Source organism: Triticum aestivum, chromosome 3A, assembly GCF_018294505.1.
Source record: "Triticum aestivum cultivar Chinese Spring chromosome 3A, IWGSC CS RefSeq v2.1, whole genome shotgun sequence".
Taxonomy (NCBI): Eukaryota; Viridiplantae; Streptophyta; class Magnoliopsida; order Poales; family Poaceae; genus Triticum; species Triticum aestivum.
The window spans coordinates 415,379,005-415,388,972 of record NC_057800.1 but is presented as its reverse complement, the minus strand read 5'-3'; positions in this window follow the sequence as shown (position 1 = coordinate 415,388,972).

Here is a 9,968-nt window from a genome sequence, read left to right as displayed (position 1 = left end):
GTATTGCCTTGTTATATTTTGTGATGCTTTGTTTGCTCTGTATTCATTATTTCTTCCCCCTCTTCTCTCCGGTAGACTACGAGACCGACGCTGCTGCTGACCAGTTCGACTACGGAGTTGACGACCCCTCCTTGTCTGAGCAACCAGGCAAGCCCCCCCTTTGATCACCAGATATCGCCTACTCTTCTCTATACTGCTTGCATTAGAGTAGTGTAGCATGTTACTGCCTTCCGTTAATCCTATTCTGATGCATAGCCTGTCATTGCTGCTACAGTCATTGATACCTTACCCGCAATCCTAAATGCTTAGTATAGGATGCTAGTGTTCCATCAGTGGCCCTACACTCTTGTCCGTCTGCCATGCTATACTACTGGGCTGTGATCACTTCGGGAGGTGATCACGGGCATATACTATATACTTTACACTGTTACATTACTGGTGATACTGTTTGGAGATGGGGGCTGAAGGGGCAGGTGGCTCCATCCCGGTAGAGGTGGGCCTGGGTTCCCGACGGCCCCCGACTGTTACTTTGTGGCGGAGCGGCAGGGCAGGTTGAGACCACCTAGGAGACAGGTGGGCCTGGCCCTGTTCGGCGTTCGCGGATACTTAACACGCTTAACGAGATCTTGGTATTTGATCTGAGTCGGCTACGAGCCTATACGCACTAACCATCTACGTGGGAGTAGTTATGGGTATCCCGACATCGTGGTATCAGCCGAAGCACTTCAGACGTCAGCGACGGAGCGGCGCGCGCCGAATTGGACTGGAACGCCACTAGGCTAGGTCTGCTTTCGGCCGCCCTCGCAACGTGCAGGTGTGCTATGGGCGATGGGCCCATACCCCTGTGCGCTTAGGTTTAGACCGGCGTGCTGGCCTCTCTGTTTTGCCTAGGTGGGGCTGCGACGTGTTGATCTTCCGAGGCCGGGCATGACCCAGGAAAGTGTGTCCGGCCAAATGGGATCAAGCGTGTTGGGTTATGTGGTGCACCCCTGCAGGGAAGTTAATCTATTCGAATAGCCATGATCTTCGGTAACAGGACGACTTGGAGTTGTACCTTGACCTTATGACAACTAGAACCGGATACTTAATAAAACACACCCTTCCAAGTTCCATAGACAACCCGGTGATCGCTTTTCTACAGGGCGACGAGGAGAGGATCGCCGGGTAGGATTATGCTACTGCGATGCTGCTGGAGATGCTACTGGAGTTGTTACTTGGAGTTGCTACTTGGAGATGATACTTGGAGGACTTCAATCTACTCTCTTATACTTGATGCAAGACGGAGGCTGCCAGAAGCGTAGTCTTCGACATGATTAGTTATCCCCCTCTTATTCTGGCATTCTACAGTTCAGTCCACTGATATGGCCTCCTTACACATATACCCATGCATATGTAGTATAGTTCCTTGCTTGCGAGTACTTTGGATGAGTACTCACGGTTGCTTTCTCCCCCTTTTTCCCCTTTTCTTCTTTCTGGTTGTCGCAACCAGATGCTGGAGTCCAGGAGCCAGACGCCACCGTCGACGACGACCCCTACTACACTGAAGGTGCCTACTACTACGTGCTGCCCGCTGATGACGACCTGGAGTAGTTTAGGAGGATCCCAGGCAGGAGGCTTGCGCCTCTTTTGATCTGTATCCCAGTTTGTGCTAGCCTTCTTAAGGCAAACTTGTTTAACTTATGTCTGTACTCAGATATTGTTGCTTCCGCTGACTCGTCTATGATCGAGCACTTGTATTCGAGCCCTCGAGGCCCCTGGCTTGTATTATGATGCTTGTATGACTTATTTATGTTTTAGAGTTGTGTTGTGATATCTTCCCGTGAGTCCCTGATCTTGATCGTACACATTTGCGTGCATGATTAGTGTACGATTGAATCGGGGGCGTCACAAGTTGGTATCAGAGCCGACTGCCTGTAGGAATCCCTCTTCCAACTCCTTGGCCGAAGTTGAGTCTAGACATTGCAAAACTTTTACTAACATGGCTGTGTGTCTTACGGGCACACGTCGCCATTGGGTGGTAGTAGGATCTTTTACTCCTCGACCTTTACTCTGGGACTCTGATCTCTCCTCTATTCGGGTTAAATGAAATTTACTAAATCTAACAATAGGATCTCGTTATCACTTTCACCCGGAGAGCCCCTTGTTACTGATGATCGTCTGCTGCACCAGAAGACCGTGAAGATACTCTCCGCTGTTAACCCGAGAACTTATGTTCATCGCATTTGCAATTCCCCTTCCACCGTCAACCCTTATGGATAACCACTTGCAGTTGTTATTCTTACATTCATCCCCAGTTGGTCTTGTTATTACCAGATACCTCGAAACACTCGTCGTTGTTTCGATAATCCTTTGAGCTTATCGCCTTGCTGTTCTTTGTCACCTGAATACCCCTCTGGATAATTCTCGCACTTATCGAGTATCCGCTCATCCCCAAGTTGTTCATGTGTTTCACAATGGTCTTCGAAATACTAATTGATCCTCCAAAAATCCTTAATAGCTTATTGCTCTGCAATACTTGTCTGCTTGCATTATGGATGCTTTCCATATGTCTGGCAATATTCGTTAGTATCCTTAGGCACCGTCATTTTGATCCTATTGATTCAGCATGTGTGCGAATGCACACAATCATCTATCAACCCTTCTAAATTATCCTTCCGGCTCAGACATCATTTTTGAACATGAGCTGGTTCTCGACCAAACTATTTGTCGTCAATTGTGCCTCTGGTATATCCAACTTATCCATCCTTGATCAGAGCGACTGCTTCTGATCCTTTGTTTTGGAAATCGAAATTCCTTTATTATCTAAGCATCGAATTATTCCGATGTTCTATAATATGATGCCCGTGCATTCTTCTTCCTCTGGTTGTGTGCCGATACTCACCCCAGATCCTTTGTTGGATTTTATCCGACAATGTCCTTCATATCCAATAACCTTGAGCCTTTCCTAGGATGTATACCGCCTTTGGTAAATTGTATCCCCTGCTTTGTCAACCATGCTCTGCTATCGAGCTTGTGTTATATACTCCTGAAGTTTGTGGTATATGTTCCTAAGAGGCCCGATGGGTTGGACATATGCCTTCTCTAAACTGTGTGAACCCGGAAACTACTACGGGTCATACTCTACTAGTGTTATGTCAGATAAAATTTCAACACACGATTTCGTTGAAGGCGAGAAGTGAATGAAAGATTATGTATTGAGGAAGTGGGAGTCGACCTTGAACCTTGTGTTCATGCCCATGGACGCGATGTATATCCTATCATGGAAGCTTCTTGTAATAATAACTATTTCCTTGATAACTAACATATGGTATCTGTGAATTGATCCCTTGCAACCGTGGTTCCGACCATGATTGTTCTTCTTTGATTCCATTTCTCGGACAAGTTAAAACAATTGTCTTCTATGGATCAATACACCCGTCCAATCTTCACTTTGATCTTGTGTCGAGTATTACCCCTGGTATCTCAAGTTTATCATGGAACTGCATAACTTCTTATGAGTTCTTCATCAAGTACTACATTCTCACTGATTACAATTTTTCATGGGCTCTGAGTTATTAAACACTCAAAGACATCGATAACTGAACCGAGTCCGCACTACGGTTCAACAACTCTCAGTAATCTTCTTTAAGTACGAGTTTGTACCCGACCACGCCATTCCTAGCCTGTTTGGCTATATCATTGCCTTGATGATTTCAAACTGTGCCACCTGGTCCTTATTCCGGGAGCACCAGTTTCGACGATGAGCTAGGCTTATGTCGATCTTCCTCGTCATACCATTTCTCCTTGACCAACAAACTTGATTTCGAGTTTGTGTCGTACCCTTGGTTCCAATAACCTTTCGCTTCGCCAATTCCTTTGACTTGTTGACGTCGCCGATTGATTACATCTTCATGAAATCTGTCGACAAATGTGTCGTGATCCTCATCAACCTTATGAGTTCTTCCAGGATATCAATTGAATTCATGATAAGAAATACCATCCTTGTCCCTCGATGATTTGAGTTATCAGCGGCAACATTATTGCCTTCCCACCAACACAAGCTTGTTCGTGTTTGGTGATATACCTTGAGTTCCTTGATATCCAGTAATTGCCCTTCTTTACCTTGGGACATTAACATCTCTTATGACCTCAATGTTGTGAGAATTTCACTACCTCTTGAGAACTCTTAATACAAGTGATACTTCTCACCATCACCATTCTTTCTTGGTCCCCGTGTTGATTCCAACAAGTGAACGGTGTTGTTTGGATTCTTTCCTTCTATCAACCCTATTGCTTTCAAGTTAATGGTCGGCCGTTCATTCTTAGACTATTGATTATTGAATCACCATTCTGACATTGGTCATGCAACCCAACCCATATTTCGGGCGCACCTTTCAACCAATGTTTAATTGTGTATGTTTTACTCGAGCATACTTCATTACATCATTTGATCTGACAAATGCTATCTCCTTATCCACATAATTGTGGAGATCCATCTTTTGGGATACCTAGTTGAATTGTCGCTGAGTCCATCAGCCACCTCCTCATCCTCTCTTTGGTTTACTGATGAACTCTTGTTTCGAAGCCTTGCTTCCGTACGTTATTTCCCGAGAATCTTACAATGTCATCTCGACAATTTGTGTTGCACCTTTCTTCTCAGGCATCCTGAGTCTGAGGTATCCTCACTCCAATCAGATCTGAATCTCGGTCAGATATGATGGTTGGAACATATTTCCAAGAGTTATAATAACGGTCTTTATGTGACCCGGTAAGGTGATGTCGTGCCTAGCACAGCTGGCCGGAGGCCCTATTGTTATATATTCAGTTTCAGCAAGGTTATCCATTCTTCCATGAGGAAATGGTAAGGCTTATTCTATAAGTTGTTTCCGATGGATCCTTTGTATCCAAAATCTGACATTTGCTTGAAGACCATGTCAATGCTATCTCGAAGCATGTCTGTGGTACTCCGATTTTTAACAAGAACATTTGAAGCCCAATGCTAAGATGTTTGTTTCTCAATTATCCAAACGCCGTTGTATGGGTAATGTCTTGAAATTTCTCTCCCCTTACCTAAGGGGTTTTCTAAAATTATATCCTGACATGATATCATGCTCTGCTTGTCCTTGGGAAGGATATATCCCTGAAATATGTGTTTTAACACATTTTCCTTTTCATTGTTCTGTTTAATCTGATAATCATATTTTCCTTTCCATTGTTTGATTTAACCTTTCTTGTGATCTATATGACCTAAGCAGTATTATTCTCCTGCTTATGTAAACACCTCGTGGTACCGCTCTGTCAGTAAGACCATGTTACTATTGTTGATGACATTCCGGTAGCCACCAATGGACGAGAACCTTGCCTATTGGCCCGCCTCGTTCAACGAGCAGGAAAATGGTTATCTTCATCCCTCGCCCTTGGTATCGATGTTGTTGCCGACATAACTGATAGGTTACCCTCTGACACGCCTTACTATCGTGACCGTGCAAGATGTCGGCCCCCTTCCTACTTTCAACCACATGGTGGGCCCATAACTCACAGTTCCACAGGATCAAAACCTGACTCTCCTATACACCCCGTTGTCAAAGTTATTCCTCGTGTTTGACTTTGTATGTAATTCACGGGCCACCAGCCTGTTGATCTATTCAGGTACCAGATGCAATGCTTAATCACATTGCTCTAAACCCCTTCAACAGTTCGTTTCAGACATTGAACGATTGCCTGCCCGCTCGAAACTTTCCATGATACCTCCTTACCTTACTCTCGATATTTTCTTAAGATTCAATTTGAGAGTTACTTTCTGCCACCTTCCCCGATGATATCGACCGATAGTCAACCTTGTAGAGGTTAGTTCTCCCAGAATACCCCCTTATTCTTTCGTAAGTATGATGGAACCCCCCGAAGAAAGGATATACCGACTTTATCTTGATGACTTGAAGTAGAGAAATGAAGACATCAATGTATTGGACCGGCCTCTTCGAGAAGAGCAAGCCAGCATGAGAAGACCCGCTAGATTCATTACCAAACCTTCCCCCCTTTCACTACCTCTTAAATCTCGGGACGAGATTTCTTGTAGCGGAGGAGAATTGTGACACCCGGATAATTAAGCTACAGTAACCCACCCTAATGTACCATGTCATCACGTTTTATTAAGCCAATTTGCCACTTGATGAAATCGGAGTCAAATTCAAATTTCAAATAACAAGTCAAATTTTTATTTCTTAAAACTGTCAATTAAAATGTTTGTTGGGTTGAAATTATTCACTAAGTGGTTACCATGTAGGAACTATCATTTAATGGATTTTTAGATTTCCCCTGGAAACAATTAAAGTGAACAAGCATCACTTATTATGCCCATTAAAATACGAACTTAGTTTCAAACATTTCTAAATAACCCAAACTTTTTGGACAACACCTAAAATATCAGGAGGTAATTATGTGAGGAGTTTCAATTTTAACTAAAATCATTTAGTACCTAAACTAAATACAAAACAGTAGATAAATAAGGAAAACAATAAACAAAAGGAGGTGAGAAACATAATACCTAATCTACTGGGCACGTGGCCCATTAGGCAAAATGACCCAGCCCAGCCTAGCCTCTCCTTCCTCCTGTTCACGGGAGGGCGTGGCGCTCATCCACCGGCGCCATAGCCGGCGATGTGCACGCGTCGGCGATCCCTCGGTCGCGTGGATGGATAAGGCCACCGAAACCCCCCTGGAGAACCCTAGCCTCGCCACTTTTCCTCCCGCTCGCTGCCTCCTTCCTCGCGCACTACCGAGCCATCGGCGCCATGGTTCTCATCATCCGCATGCTCTCTGTCGGCCCCGTAGGCTGGGACCTTTCCAGCAGCGCCTTCGCTGTCCGCAGCGTCGACTACGCCGCCGGATCGAGGCCGGGAGGCCACATCATCGACCGGATCGACGCCATCTTCTTCCTCGGTCGTCGCCGCTGCCCTTCATCGATCCATCGCCTCTGCAGCTCCTAAGCCACCAACGGGCCTCCGTGTGCCTCCGCGGTGAGCTCCCGGTCGAAACCCCTCTCCTGTAGGCTTGGTTCGTTGTTTCCTGCTGCTACTACCATCGCCACCGTAGCTCGTTGTCGCCGTTGCACTTGCTACCGCCGCGCTCGTCACCGGCCGCCGACACGGCTGAAGCTCCGGCCACGTCCGCTAGGGCCGCTGCTTGTCCGTGCTGCGCTATCACACCCGCGCTCGCCGTCCGCGCCCTTCCCTGCGCCTGCTCGCCTCCCGCCCGCCGTACGCTGCTAGGCCGAACCCCGGCGCCGCTCCTCTCGACGCCGGCACCACTGCAGGCCGCCTCCACACCTGCCATGCAGCCCCGCTCTCGTCGCCCCCCCCCTCCCTCGCTTTGCCCGCCGGCGCGCGCGCTCGGCCGCGCGTGCCCGCGCTTGCGGCCACCCCTGCCACTGCGATTCGCTGCTCTGCTGCCGCTGCTACAGTAACTGAATGTTACTGTAGCGCTGGCTAGCTTTTGTTACTTCTACTCTATTAACCCTCTGGATGGCAACAAAACTGTGGTCAAACAAAGTTTAACTTAGCTGGAATTAATTTGTCTAGGTAGTACACTTGACAAGCTCCAAGTTACCCCATTGGACCAAATTCAAATAAGGCATAAATTAAATACTATGAAAATCACAAAATGCTATCTTTTATTGACAGAACACACTTTCAACCTCTAGCACCGTGTGTTGCGTGCTGTGTGTGTGCCGTGCGTGTGGCCGGTTGGGCTGTGGCCGGCCCTTGTTAGTACTAGCTTTAGCTAGTAGTATTAATTAGTGCTAAGTTAATTAGTCTAATAGTAGATGACATGTAGGTCCCAATTAAATAAGTTAGGTTTATTTATTTATTTTAGGTAAATAGTCCATGACATGTGGGTCACAGCTCTCTTTTTGACTAGTCAAATTGACTTGGTCAACTTGAATTAAAAGTAATTTAGAAAATCTAGTATATTATTAAAACTTTAAAAAATTATACATAATAATCCGTAACTCGGATTAAAATACTTTCTACATGAAAGTTGCTCGGAACGACGAGACGAATCCGGATACGCGGTCCGTTCGTCCGCCACACCCCCCTAACCTATCGAACTCGCAACTTTCCCCCTCCGGCTCCTCTGCCCGAAAACACGGAACCCCGGGAATACTTTCCCGGATGTTTTCCCCCCTTCACCGGTATCACCTACTACCGCGTTAGGGCACACCGAACACCGCGTATTGCCTTGTTATATTTTGTGATGCTTTGTTTGCTCTGTATTCATTATTTCTTCCCCCTCTTCTCTCCGGTAGACTACGAGACCGACGCTGCTGCTGACCAGTTCGACTACGGAGTTGACGACCCCTCCTTGTCTGAGCAACCAGGCAAGCCCCCCCTTTGATCACCAGATATCGCCTACTCTTCTCTATACTGCTTGCATTAGAGTAGTGTAGCATGTTACTGCCTTCCGTTAATCCTATTCTGATGCATAGCCTGTCATTGCTGCTACAGTCATTGATACCTTACCCGCAATCCTAAATGCTTAGTATAGGATGCTAGTGTTCCATCAGTGGCCCTACACTCTTGTCCGTCTGCCATGCTATACTACTGGGCTGTGATCACTTCGGGAGGTGATCACGGGCATATACTATATACTTTACACTGTTACATTACTGGTGATACTGTTTGGAGATGGGGGCTGAAGGGGCAGGTGGCTCCATCCCGGTAGAGGTGGGCCTGGGTTCCCGACGGCCCCCGACTGTTACTTTGTGGCGGAGCGGCAGGGCAGGTTGAGACCACCTAGGAGACAGGTGGGCCTGGCCCTGTTCGGCGTTCGCGGATACTTAACACGCTTAACGAGATCTTGATATTTGATCTGAGTCGGCTACGAGCCTATACGCACTAACCATCTACGTGGGAGTAGTTATGGGTATCCCGACGTCGTGGTATCAGCCGAAGCACTTCAGACGTCAGCGACGGAGCGGCGCGCGCCGAATTGGACTGGAACGCCACTAGGCTAGGTCTGCTTTCGGCCGCCCTCGCAACGTGCAGGTGTGCTATGGGCAATGGGCCCAGACCCCTGTGCGCTTAGGTTTAGACCGGCGTGCTGGCCTCTCTGTTTTGCCTAGGTGGGGCTGCGACGTGTTGATCTTCCGAGGCCGGGCATGACCCAGGAAAGTGTGTCCGGCCAAATGGGATCAAGCATGTTGGGTTATGTGGTGCACCCCTGCAGGGAAGTTAATCTATTCGAATAGCCGTGATCTTCGGTAACAGGACGACTTGGAGTTGTACCTTGACCTTATGACAACTAGAACCGGATACTTAATAAAACACACCCTTCCAAGTTCCACAGACAACCCGGTGATCGCTTTTCTACAGGGCGACGAGGAGAGGATCGCCGGGTAGGATTATGCTACTGCGATGCTGCTGGAGATGCTACTGGAGTTGTTACTTGGAGTTGCTACTTGGAGATGATACTTGGAGGACTTCAATCTACTCTCTTATACTTGATGCAAGACGGAGGCTGCCAGAAGCGTAGTCTTCGACATGATTAGTTATCCCCCTCTTATTCTGGCATTCTGCAGTTCAGTCCACTGATATGGCCTCCTTACACATATACCCATGCATATGTAGTATAGTTCCTTGCTTGCGAGTACTTTGGATGAGTACTCACGGTTGCTTTCTCCCCCTTTTTCCCCTTTCCTTCTTTCTGGTTGTCGCAACCAGATGCTGGAGTCCAGGAGCCAGACGCCACCGTCGACGACGACCCCTACTACACTGGAGGTGCCTACTACTACGTGCTGCCCGCTGATGACGACCTGGAGTAGTTTAGGAGGATCCCAGGCAGGAGGCCTGCGCCTCTTTCGATCTGTATCCCAGTTTGTGCTAGCCTTCTTAAGGCAAACTTGTTTAACTTATGTCTGTACTCAGATATTGTTGCTTCCGCTGACTCGTCTATGATCGAGCACTTGTATTCGAGCCCTCGAGGCCCTGGCT